Source organism: Pleurodeles waltl, chromosome 1_2, assembly GCF_031143425.1.
Source record: "Pleurodeles waltl isolate 20211129_DDA chromosome 1_2, aPleWal1.hap1.20221129, whole genome shotgun sequence".
In the NCBI taxonomy this organism is placed as follows: Eukaryota; Metazoa; Chordata; class Amphibia; order Caudata; family Salamandridae; genus Pleurodeles; species Pleurodeles waltl.
Genome location: NC_090437.1, coordinates 439,093,815 through 439,107,241, shown reverse-complemented (window position 1 = coordinate 439,107,241; position 13,427 = coordinate 439,093,815). Strand labels below are relative to the sequence as shown.

The following is a 13,427-nucleotide window of genomic DNA, read 5'->3' as shown; positions in this document are numbered from 1 at the left end:
CTGAACTCATAGCTTTGACACGAGCATGTGAGCTTAGTACTGATTTACGTGTGAACATTTATACAGACAGCCGCTATGCTTTTGGAGTGGCTCATGATTTTGGTTTGCTTTGGAAGGAGAGAGGCTTTCTCACATCCCACGGGATGCAGATAATGCACGGAGAATTAGTGCATGACCTCTTGACTGCATTGACATATCCAAAGAAACTAGCTATTGTGAAATGTAGTGCACATAAGAAAGTTACCAATAAGATATGGGAAGGTAATGCTCTTGCGGACCGTGTTGCACGTGAGACTGCGATGCAGCGAAGTACTACTTCTATGTATGTAGTGAAGTCACAAGCTGAACGTTGGCATAATGCTAGACAAGACGTATTAGATATACAGAAATCTGCTTCTGTGAAAGAACGTGAGACATGGTCTGAAGATGGAGAATTGGATGATGAGGGCTGTTGGCGGAATAAGCAGATGGATAAATGGAAATTGCCTATAGCTTTTGTACAACCTATGGTTCAGATGGCACATGGGCTGGCACATGTTGGAGCTTCAACAATAACGAAGTTGCTTACGCAAGTTTGGGAGCATCCAGAAATTTCCAGTACAGCTAAGAGAGTAGTACAGTCTTGTTTGATCTGTTTACAATACAATCCTGGAAAAGGGACACGTACTCCTGCCGGAGGGTTTGCTACACCAACTGCACCTTTTGAAGTTCTACAAATGGATTATATTCAGCTTGAACGCTGCAACAATTTAAAGTATGTCTTGGTGGTGGTTTGTGCCTTCAGTAAATGGATAGAGGCGTACCCCACAAAGGATAATACTGCCATTACCACAGCGAAGGTGCTTTTGAAAGAATTTTTCCCTAGGTTTGGTGTTTGCAGACTTTTATGGAGTGATAACGGACCTCATTTTGTTAGGGAAGTTATTAAGTATGTCCTGAAAGGATTAGGGATCAAACAGAAGTTCCATGCGGTTTTCCACCCACAATCAGCAGGGTTCGTGGAAAGGTATAATGCTACTTTGAAGTTGAAGTTAGCGAAGATACAGGCTTCCACATCCTTAATTTGGCCGGATGCATTACCGTTGGCATTATTGTCTATTAGGTCAGTGCCACACTCCCGACTCGGCCTTAGTCCTTATGAGGTGGTATTTGGGAGGCCAATGAATATTTGGGGAGTTCCTAAGCCAAAATCTGTATATGATGTACCTTGTGTCCTGATGAACGATTATTTGGCACAGTTAACCGACAATTTGGTTTCTATTCATCAACAGGTTCGAGAAGCACTTCCTGACAGATCTACAGGTGAAGGCCAGGAACTCCGACCTGGTGACCAGGTGATGATTAAGTTTTTGAAAGATCAAACAGCTTGGAACCAAGGTGGCGAGGCCCAGAACAGGTGCTCCTTGTGACAAGGACAGCAGTTCGAGTGACGAACCAAAAGAATTGGGTCCATAGTACTCACTGTAAGAGAGTGCTACCTACCTTGGTGGAACCTGCTGTGCTGACCGATCATCGAGAGATTTTGACTACGGAGAAAGGCTGTGCTATATCACCTGACGAATCTGCAGAGGTCTTCCCGGACCATACGACTTCTGGAGTGTCGCGATATAATTTGAGACCGAGGAAAGAATCTGATTTTTTTTTTTAAACAAACTGGTTGAGCTACCGCCCTGGGTTAGTGAAACGGAGAGCCAATGTGGCAAGGGGGGGGATCAGCCATGCATTAGAGTAGTGACACCCGTCTTGGCCTGTGGTGAAGAAATCAGCGGCTGCCCAGGGATAAGAGCTCCAACAATTGTTTTTAATCCATTTCTGAAAGGGTCGATTATCACTGTTGCTAAAATGAATAACAAACTGATCATTAGTACTATGGGGTTTGTTGTTGTTTTGGTGGTTACAGCAACAATCACCTGGTTTGTTGAAAAGAAGGCTCCTGCTCGTGAGTTTTTTGTTGCCAGTAATCCAGTACCAGAGGTCACTATTACTTTACACTTCCCTATCAGGAGCAGAAGCACTGTCAATCGTATTTCCTTAATACTTTCATTCAGATGTTGCATCATACTCATAATGCTACAAATACTACTAACTGTTGGGTATGTGGAATGATACCTGCGCATCAAAAGAAAGGAGGAACACCTTTCATTCCTCTTCCTTTTTCACACAATGGTTCTTGTCAAGCTTGATACACGCTTTTGTTTGCATCTGGAAAACGTACAGAGGGCGGACTTCTTTTTCGCCTTAATAAAGTATGCTACCAAGACAAAGATGGGTATCCCCAAGCCAAAGGAACTAAATGGGAATGGGAAGAGTATCAACCGGACAATGTTTCAGTACCATATGTCTTCACAAATATAAGAGACTCTGACAAAAAAGAACAATTTGTGATTTCTGTTACAAAAACTGAAGCAGATTTATGTATACGTAGCATTGGGCGAATTCCAGTAGGGATAAGCGATTGTACCTTGATTTTAATTATTGAGGGTGTAAATAATAGTAGTTTTACAGCTTCACATAATACATATTTTGTTTGTGGTAACTATGGATATTACCAACTACCTGTTGGGTGGTCAGGTGTGTGTTATGTATCTTTTCTATTACCCCCTGTGTTTTTGGCCCCTGCTTCATATCACCGCGATTTAAAACTGTTCAATGACATCATCAACAATAGATATAAAAGGGAAATAAGTACGAATGAGGTAGACCAAACGGATACTAGCCTGCAACAATATGTTGATTTTAATTTAGGATTGTTCCCCTTTGTGGGTGCTGCGTTAAACAGTAGGAAAGTGAGACGATTGACTAGGGTTGTGGAAGCTGTTACCAATCAGGCAGCTCTGGCACTTGGTAATATTACTGAGGAGCTCCAAATTGCGAGGATTGTAGCGCTCCAAAATCGTATGGTACTAGATGTGATATTAGCTGATCGAGGTGGTGCATGTCGCATCATCGGTAATAGTTGCTGTGTTTTTATTCCTGATCACTCACCTTCAGTATATGATGCAATATCTAAATTGCATAAAATTGCTGTAGAAATCCACACAGAGACTGGTACTTGGACTTTTTCTGGATGGTTTTGGGCTCTTGTTTCCGCCTGGGGCTGGAAACTACTGACTATCCTGTGTGTAATGATTGCAATATTTTTCACCATGCTGTATCTGTATTCAGTGTGGTCCAATGTTCTGCTCCATGTGTATTACTGCTTGTATGCCTACCAAAAGAAATATTACAGAAATGAAAGCACATTATATGTTAGATAAAGAAATAGCTGAAATGATGAGCATAAATGTACAGGTTGAATATTTAGATTATCCCAGAAAGACGAATGTCTTCAGCTAATGCTGAAAGGGTCATCTGTTGTAGTTTAGCAGAGATTAGATTAAGCATCAGCAGAAGACATCTTGTATTTGTAACTATTGTGAACATTTCGCGGAATCCATTTTGTATTCATGGCAGCCATTTTTTTTGCCATGTGCTCACCATGTGCTCTGTCCTACCTTTCTGTTAACTACTCTTGAAATCTGCCTAGTGACAAGTTATATTTAGCATCTCCCACTTTCGCACATGCTCAGTAAGGTCTGCAGCTGTTAGTCCTTGAAAACTGTTAGCTCCTCCTACCTGTCGACTGTGCATTTTCCACATGACCTTACTTGTATACAAGTCTTGCTTCTATAATTGTACCACCTCCTTTTAGCCCCTGCGTGGGTATAAAAGGACCATGCTCTCTCAGTTCAGTGTGCTACTTCAGACATTACCTAAGGGTGCTGTTTGAACTGTGGTACCACCTCATGAGGTTAATAAACTTTGTCTTTTATTTCAGTTCCTGTGCCAACTTCTTCCTACGTGGTCTGAGGACTTTGTGCAGAGAAAGGTGAACCCTTTGCACTAGTAGGCCTTGCTGAGGCTTACTTCCACACCATGGGACCTCTTCCCCTTTGTGAGTGGACCCAAATATATTTTTTCAGAGCAGGCAGTGGTCCAAGGGACCACTACCTGCCCTGAAAAAATACCGAAACTAAAGGTTTCGGTTTTTTTTCTAAGCGCAGCTCGTTTTCCTTTAAGGAAAACGGGCTACACTTGGAAAAAAAAAACTGCTTTATTTAAAAGCAGTCACGGACATGGAGGTCTGCTGTTCCCAGCAGGCCTCCATCCCAGTGAGTGCCCATAGTCGCTATGGGGGCGCAAATTGCGACCCACCTCATTAATATTAATGAGGTGGGTCTTTGCGACCCCATAGCGGCTCGCAGAAGGTGTCTGAGACACCTTTCTGCATTAGGTTTTGTGACTCGGAAAATGCAAGTCGCTCGGAGTCGCAATTTCCGAGTCGCAAAACCTATTGTTGCTACATCTGGCCTATAGTCCCTTAGGCTATTCAATGCAAGCACTTGAAGGGAGGCTGAAGTATACATCCAATTTGCCAAAACTTAACTGAATTGTCCACAGTGCTCAGCCAAGAACTAACTAACAAACTCTCAAGCCAATTGATGATAGAAGCTAATCGAAGAAATCTGATATTTCAAAGAGGTGGACCCAAAATCCATCCTAGGTATAGTGTTAGTAGTATGTCTATTGCTGTCAAAACCCCACCCAAAAAACAACCCAATCCTATTAAAAAATAAGTGAAATTAGGTTACAAAAAGTCACCTTCTTGGGAAAATTATTTTAAATACCCAAACTGATTATTCAGGCTACTCCAAATACAGAACATTGGCAGCAACCTTTGCCACATACCGTCCACTCCATATTTCAAACAATCACTGGTTTTACATCACAGTTATTTATATAACCATTGTTAAAAAACAAAGGAGAGACTCTTTTTGGGGACTAAGTTATGAACTGAATTAGGCAACAAAATACCTTCTGTGAAATTGTTCCAAGACGCCACCAATTTCTCCAGTAACTCATGGCTACTGTCTCCTGACCAGTTTCTGTTTTTCGTTTTATACTAATGGCCAAGAAGGAGCACGGAAAAGCATTTCAATGACACGTTTCGTGTCATTGTTGCCCGCAGACATATGATCAGAGATTTTGAGGGCAAGTCATGACCCATCAATTGTCCACTTTCCAAACTTATATGCTACTTGGTCAACAGAGTTATTTTCTTTCTTCAACAGGATGGATACAAAAATGATACCTTCTTCTCGGAACAAAAAATCTCTAACCAAAATTGGCCATGTGCAGTTTCCTTAGGCTAGTTAGAATAGGCATCTGCATGTTCTTTGCATTAGATTCTGTAAGTCCCTGCCCTAATACACGCACTGAGTCTTACAACTGTTTTACAATACCAGAAAGTTAATTTCATGAACCTACAGTGTCACAATATACAATCAATATACCCCCGTGTGATAAGGCAATGTCTTATAAGACTGAGGCTACAAAGTTTGTGTGCTCTATGCTTATGTCCCAAAGTGGAAGTTTGATTTTGATAAACAAAGAAATAATGATCTTTGACACCATGGGAGTTTTCTCCCAGGTTGTGGGGGTCATTTTTAATTGTTTACTGCTTGGGACCACTGGGGTTTCCCCGGCAGTACGGAACTGAGAAAAGTAACATAAAACCATTCACTCTAAATATGGCGAACAATCTGATGCACCTACACCAACAGCCCCCACTCATTTTAGCCTTTGATGTAGCATTTCTCGTGGCTTGCACAGTGGGACACCACAATAGGAAAAATGACAGTCCTTCCAATGCAAAATAGAGTGAGTGAACCATCAGTTTGTCAGAGAGGCCACGTTTGTGGCAAAGTAACATGTCCACCCAACTCTAAATCATGTTCAGTGACTTTGCTTTAGAATATGAACTTTGTGAGCATTGAATAACACAACACTTCTGCTATTTCTAAATGCTATAAATAGCACACTTTACTGTCACCAAATTTGATAGTGCACATTTTACCACCATTGGGAGGATAGTATGCTCAGTTGACCATGACCAGCAGTTTACAGTTTATGTGAACAGCGAATGCTTAACTCACTCAGACAGTGTGCCTGTTTCAGGATCACATGGTTCATTTTATGTGACTGATGTCCTTTACACAACTGAATCTTGTTCAGTTTAACTCCCAGGAAAGATGAAAGGTTGTGTTTGTGTTTCTAGAATTTGTGCGAGTGACCATAAGATCACGGCAGATGTCAATGACCAGATTCACTGAGCAATGTTGCCTGCTGACACTCAAAGTAAAGCCAACAGTATTGAGTGATATAAACTCAGAAAATATATAACACCAGGGGATTTGTTGCCAACGTTGGATGTTAAGATTCTAAGGGCCTGATGTACTATCAGTACGAATACCAATTTCCTTACTGTGTTTAACTTCAAATCGCAATTAGGAGACTGGTATTCCTAATGTATGAAACCCTTCATTCCCAAATAGTGATCCCTAGCAGGTCGATACTAATGAGGTAGGTCACAATTTGCAACCAATTAGGAATCACAGCCATCACAGGGATGTTGGCCTGCTGAGGCCAGCAGACCACCATGTCTGTGATTGTTTTTTAATAAATCAATCTTTTTTCTTTTTAAATGCAGCTCTGTTTCGAGAGGAAAACGGAATGTGTTTAAAAACAAAATAATGAATCTTTGAAGTTTCATTTTTTAAGAGTAGACAGTTGTCCGTGAGATCACTGGCTGCACTTAAAAATATTTTTTCAACATTCTCAAAAGGGAAGGAGTCCCACCTTTTAAATGGTTCTAAAGTATTACTGTTTTGCAACTGGATGCCCAGAGCACACACCTTTCAAATACCGAATATCAAATGTAAATTGTGATTCAGTAACAAGTTACGGACTCACATTTTGCATTTTGTACATTAGAAAAAGCATTTTCCGGTCTCAAACAGTCGGATTTGCAGTATCGGGTTTGTTATGAAAATTAGGATGTTGATTTGTACATCTGGCCCTAAGTTGTCAGTTTCACCCCCAAGAACATTTCGTCATTAAGACTGACCTCAGAACAAATAATATATAACATGATGTTATGGATTCAAATTACTTGTTTATGTTATTATGACATATATCTAACTTCAAAATAGACGCACAGAAATTATTTTTCTGATTATATTCAAATCACTTGTACACTAACGCCCCCAATTCAAATTTCCAAATATTTCTTTTCAAAACATTCTCCTCTCCTTACAAAAATTGCTGCTCAGATTCTCTTTCTCAGCACACACATTTTTTAGATGACAATGCTGAATAAAAGAATTGTGGGACTGTGTTTGGGTAACAGCTGGAAGATCAGTTTAGCTTTGTAAATATTGTGGGGAAAATAATGTCAGTAATATTCTGCCGAAGTGAATTTATGAGTACATATTATCTGCTGAGATTTCATTCAAAGAGAATATTTTCACTGCAATTACAGATACATCATGCAGTAAAATGAACACAGGCTGACATAGGGACATTTTGATTTGTACCATTATTTATTTAGAAGGGACCTTGGCCCAAAGCATGGCAGAGTTTCACATAGGCCAAGGAATAATTTAGTAAATGGAGTTAGAGACAGATACAGGTACAGACATTTCCAATAAGTTAACTGGATCATATTACACAAACATGGGACAGATATGCATAGTGGAAGGGTACAGGTACATAGGAATGGTGAAACATTCATGGTTCAAACAAATCAGTTGTTTATATATTCAGGCAGGTGAGATTATTCAACAGAGGTGGAGAGGTTAAGAAGAGGATTTGAGAAAAGGAGTCTAAGGTGCCATATCATGGGGCCATTTTTTGGTCTATGCCAGTGCACAAGGGGGCTTTGTGCTTCTTTGGGTGCCTTGAGGGCATACATTAACATGTAATATCTCTGATTTATGGCATGTTTTCTGACAGCAGAGCTTGGGAAACAAAGAAACAGTTTATGCCCTATACATTTAATAGGCAAATATGCTACCTTTTAGACAGTAGATTATGAGGAGGAGACATGAGTCATGAGAGGCAAAGCCTCAAGTGGGTAATGATTCCACTAACCTCTAAAATAATTTTGTTTGTGGTATACCTGTCAGCCTTAGGGTGGTGTACCCCCAAAACCTTATGCTTACTTCCCCCAATTTTTGCTGAAATTCATTTTTGTTGGCCTTAGCACTGTGTTCACTTTACCACTGCTAACTAGTGCTAAAGTGCTTGTGATCACTCTCCTAAACATGGTTTGATTGTTATTTACCTAATTGGCATATTTAATTTATTAGAAAGTCTCTTGTAGAGTGGTATACCTTGCACCCAGGGCCTGTAAATTAAATAAGTTTAGTGGGCCTGCACCACTTATTGTGCCATCCACTTAAGTAGCACGTTAGAACATGTCCCAGGCCTTCCATTGCAGCCGGAATGAAGTTTTAAACTGCCATGTCGATTAAACCCCCCTTGTGCCAAGCACTACACTTCCCTTTTATTACATATACGACATCCCTAAGGAAGGCTCTAGGTAGCCCAAAGTGCAGGGTGCTGTGTAAGTAAAAGGTTGGGCGTGCACTTTAGGTAATACATGTCCTGGTAGTGAAAAACTCCTAAATGAATTTTCTGCTATGGTGAGACCCATCAATTCCATAGGATAACGTGTGAGATTCCTTGTTATATTTAATAAGCTGTAATTTCCAATTGGGAGCAGGTAGCTATTTCATTTTTGGTATCTGTGAAATTGTAAAGATAAACCTTCTTTAATGGTAAAGTAAAAATTTTCATTATAATTTTGAAAATGCTACATTTAGAAAGTTAGCATTTTCTGGTCTTAACCCTTTGAGCCTGCAGCCAATCCTTAGAGGCTGCTGCTGAACCCTACATCTTCACCTACACCCAGGACTACCAGAGTGACGTGATGGACTAGTCTTCTGGGCACCTGTCAATAGCCACAGGGAAACAAAAAACGCCTACCACATTGAATGTGCACCTGGACCCAGCCTGAGTTATCCCTAAACCCCTAAGAGGTGTCCCATCAGCCCTGGATCCTTGGTTGTGGTGCTAAAGGTGTCCAGATGGCCAAATCCCAAAGCTGAAGTCTTAGAATAATTTTGCTCTAAACCTGCTCTGAGAACTAGGAGGAGATCAAGACCAACCTGCTCGACCATCCACCTGAGATGCATCGCCAGTCACATTGACATTGCATCTTCTCCCACTACATATTTCTCTGCAACAGCAAATCCTTTCAGGGGTCTGTTATGAAAGGGGTATCTGACCTTATGGAACTGTCTTAGGCTACAGCCCTACCCCCATCTTGCCCCCCTGGTGATTTTCACTTCCATTTTGATGACTAAGGTCCTCATTACGAGTTTGGCGGGCGGCCACAACACAGCCGACCCTATTACGAGTTTACCACAGGGCCTTAACATTGATGCTGGCTCGTAATCAAGCCGGCAGCAATGTGGTGGTGCAGCGAGTGCAGCAGCACCGGCCGCGCATTCCACTGCCCATAGTTTGGCCAGTGGAAAGCGCAACAGGCTTTCCATGGGGGCACCTGCACTGCCCATACCAAGTGCATGGCCAGTGCAGGGGCCTCCGAAACCCTCTTTCCACCAGCCTTTCCATGACAGTCCATCTGCCATTAAAAGGCTGGTGGATTGGGGAGTCGTAATCTCAAGGGAGGCGCTGCATGCAGAGCCACCCTGATAGATTACAACCACGGAGACCACTGGGCTGTCGACTGGCAGCAACATGGCGGTGTCAGCGGACAAATTGTGGCGGCTCCATCACAGTCGTAATATGGTGGTCGGACCGCCATAAGTGTGGCGGTCTGACTGCCACCGCGAGTCTGAGGGTCTTAAGACTGCCAAACTAGTAATGAGGGCCTAAGTCCGAAAGTAGAACTCTTCATCACAGCTTTTGCCCAAGGACATCCAATGATGATGCTCCCCCCTCGGGCACCTCCTATAGTCTTGCCCGTTAAACTTTTATCTTTTTCAGATATGTTTTCCAAGTTCAAAGGCAAGCGCTGACCAAGTCCAATCCACTTCCTGTATTCAAAGTGCACTCAATCACCATATTTTTTAACTTTGACATGATCTCACACGACTAGACGTACGCAGTTGATGTTTTGATCTTTAAGCACTAGTTTTTAATAAAAAGTAAAAACATTCATAACTCCAGTTCTAATAAAAAAAATCTTAATTGGCTTGGGATTTTTCTTGGGTTGTTTTTTTCACTTTATTACTGTCTGTGTGCTGCAAAAATAATTTACACATTGCCTCTAGGTTAAGCCTGATTTTTTTGGTGCCAAGTTACCCAATGTTAAGCACAGGTTGAGTTATTGATTTTTATGGTTCACCCTGTAAAGGATCGTGGCTCTTGCTTGACCAGAGTTCACACACCTCTCACCAAACAACCCATTTTCTGACAGTATGTATTTGCAAGGCAAGAATGCAAAATAAAGCATGTCTAAATTAAGCTTTTTATTCAAGGTCTACATTCATAATAATGAGTAAACAGCAAGTCTAACAGCTTATGTCACATATATAAGCACATTCAAAAATACAATATTACGATCGTGATTAACTTTCTTTCTAAAGTGGGACCTGAAACGTCTAGAATTAGGCAAAGTGTTTGGCTCTAAATTGAAGTCCAATGTGTTAAAAGAAAATGACTAGTTCCATATTAACATTCACTGACTGCATTGTTGTAAAAAAGAAGACCGCTCACCCCCAATTCATTAAGTGTTTATCATAAAGGCACACTTTAAAAAAAAAAAAAAAAAAAAAAAAAACACTTCTATGCAATTAGGAATTTCATTTCTGCACATTTCACCAGTGGGGACGTCAAGCGAACTCCACAGTTGACCAATAATAGATTGAAATAATTGAAGCCCTATAAAGACAAAGGGGGCAATTCAAAAAGGCATATGCAAGTATGTATAGTAATAATACTCATGTAGTACTAATTTGTATACTCATAAATGCCATCCTCAAAAATAGGCCATGGAGCTGTCCTTACACCAGTCTTATTTCTTATGTACATAGGTTTCTGCGTAGAACATGTAGAACTACACATATATAGATTTAAGTTTTAGGTGTGAAAATCTGCAAAGTTTGAGAAGAAGAATGGTAAAATTAAGAAGGGGCACAGGCAGGGATATTCAAATGCGAAATCACACCTTCAAAGAGGTAACTCGGTTACTACTCACCAAGGTTACATCCAAATGTACGTCAGTGCCAACGTAGCCCAAATAGGCTCTCATTTACTCCAGCCAGGAGCCTTGACACACCACCTTTGGCACCTCACAGGTACTGCAAGGGAATCACATTCAAATAAATTGAGGAACGGAATAATAGTAGCAGTTCAAAAGCATACATTTAAAAATAAAATTGAATAAAGGAAAAAGTGAACTACAAATACTTTGCAAAACCCAAACTAAAATGTAAAAATATCTGTTAAACCTATGGAAAATAAATTAAAGACAATACATTTAACAAGTCATTTAACTTTTAACATTAAAAACAGAAATACTGATAATTTTGAAAACATAACAGGTGCACATATTTAGAAAATTTCAATAATATTAATTGATAATAATTTCCTTATAATTCTTTAAAAAAAACAGATGGACATACTTAGAAATTTACAGTTATGTTAATTGATAATTATTTCATTTTTATAAAGAAACAGCTTACTCATCTCACATCAAACTCTACCCTACACACAATCAAGAAACATCTTAACCTATTTCATGTCCCATAACCACTCACAACAGAATGACAAATCACACACCTTTAGCTGCTGTCTGGCTCATGGCATCTTGCAGCACAACAGGAAGAGGTCAGAGCCCAGAATGTGCCCTGTGTTATGTGCTTTCACTTGTGGTGTTTCAGGTCTGTATTATTTTCCTTAGGTTTTCAATGTTTTACTATTTTTTCAATGTATATTTCTACATCAAGTAGGTGAACTGATCTATGACTATGTTGTGTAGAACTCCATCTGGCCAATTTATACTTAAATGCCCCTGTAAAGTCACTAGTACTAACCTTATGGTTGTTTTTTCAGCTGTACATTCCTATCACCTGATGTAAGGAGGATGAAACACATACACTTACTTCGAGGGGCAAATTCCTACCAAGGTACTGAATTCTATTTAAGCAGAAATGTATGCCTAGGAATAAGGGTAGATCAATGTAGGCAGAAATCTTCACCTATAAATTTAACTTTGTGAGTTGGGCCCTCATTTATGTGATGTTCTGGGAATACCAAGACATTGTGTCCCATTTAATGCCACTGTTTTATCAGGTGTGATATTAAAAACAGTTATCCTATTTAACTGTCAGATAACCTTCTTCAAAAAAACCTCCAAACTCAGGCAATATCTATTCATTCTTTCCCAAGGCCCAGATTCTGCTCCACATCATGTTCATAATGAAGGCACTGTCCTGATCCTTCTTACAGTATAGTCTTTCTGGGGTATAATACCAGCAGTGCAAAAAGCAATATTGAAATTTCATTAGAATTGTAGCTATTGCTATTTTGTTAGTATGCAGGCAGGTTCTGTGTTATTCTTCTTTTGCTATACCTGCCCCATTTCCCAATTTCCAATGGATAGCAGTAAAACACATATAAATTGCTGAAAGACTGACCCGGGTACTTGCCCCCTAAACATTTGACCCCTTTCATGGTTGAGCTCAAAATACCTTCTTGGTTACAAATACTTCAACAAGCAGCTGGAATTTCGAACAGCTCCAGGAGTGCAGCAATAGACAAAAATCATTGTGTTTTTGAAGTTGATTAAATCTAAAGGCAATCCAGTTCACCCATATCTCATTCCCCAATTTAAACATTTTGCAAGGGAGATTCAGATTCCTCTGAAGAAGAATCATTGCATTAGATTTTCTTATCTTAATCTTTCTACATATGCAAAAAACTGACAGAATTTCTGAAGCACTCAAGCACTCATTTTGAATGTAATTTAGGGTTATTAGGTTTAGCCAGTTATCCATTTGACCAGGCACAGATGCTATGTTATGTAGGATTTGGGGAGCCCAGTGTCTCTAGTGGCTCATCGGGCAGTTTCCTTCATTGTAGGGGGGATTGGCAGGTACAGGAGCAAACTTTGGTTTCTCTGACCCAGTGGTCAGATTTTGCAGGGATTTTGGCTTCGCGATGTTTGCAGTTTTCCAGGAGTTTGTTTTCCAGTTGATCTCCCTTTTTTGAGAGACAGATCAGGTCCTGCTCTCCTGTCCTTTAGCTCCTTAATGCCTGTTGTTAAGGCTTTCCCTTCAGATATTCTCCTATATCTCTAACATCCATCTGATTCTCCCCAGCAGCAGTGGATCTGAAGAACCCAGGACCTGCACCTCCAGGTACCTCTCCTTGCCAAGGGTCTATTTCATCAACACCTTGCAGTCCCCAAAGCAGATTACCTTCTCTGCCTACACACCCTAGATCCCACACCTAGTGACCACTTTAGGGGTGCCTTTGAGTCAGCAAAAGCCAGGCTGATGTCTCTTTGTGGATGC

At 40.5% G+C, this 13,427-nt stretch overlaps 1 protein-coding gene across 5 annotated transcripts in view; it reads right to left on the bottom strand.

Annotated features, from left to right (window-relative positions):
* Nucleotides 1-13,427, bottom strand: part of LINGO2 (leucine rich repeat and Ig domain containing 2) — a 3,618,115-nt gene that overhangs the window by 3,260,630 nt on the left and 344,058 nt on the right. For all 5 annotated transcript variants that reach the window (XM_069240594.1, XM_069240603.1, XM_069240567.1 and 2 more), the window contains exon 2: nucleotides 11,108-11,210. The gene's annotated coding sequence lies outside the window, so the exon portion shown is untranslated. The remainder of the gene's footprint in view (nucleotides 1-11,107; nucleotides 11,211-13,427) is intronic.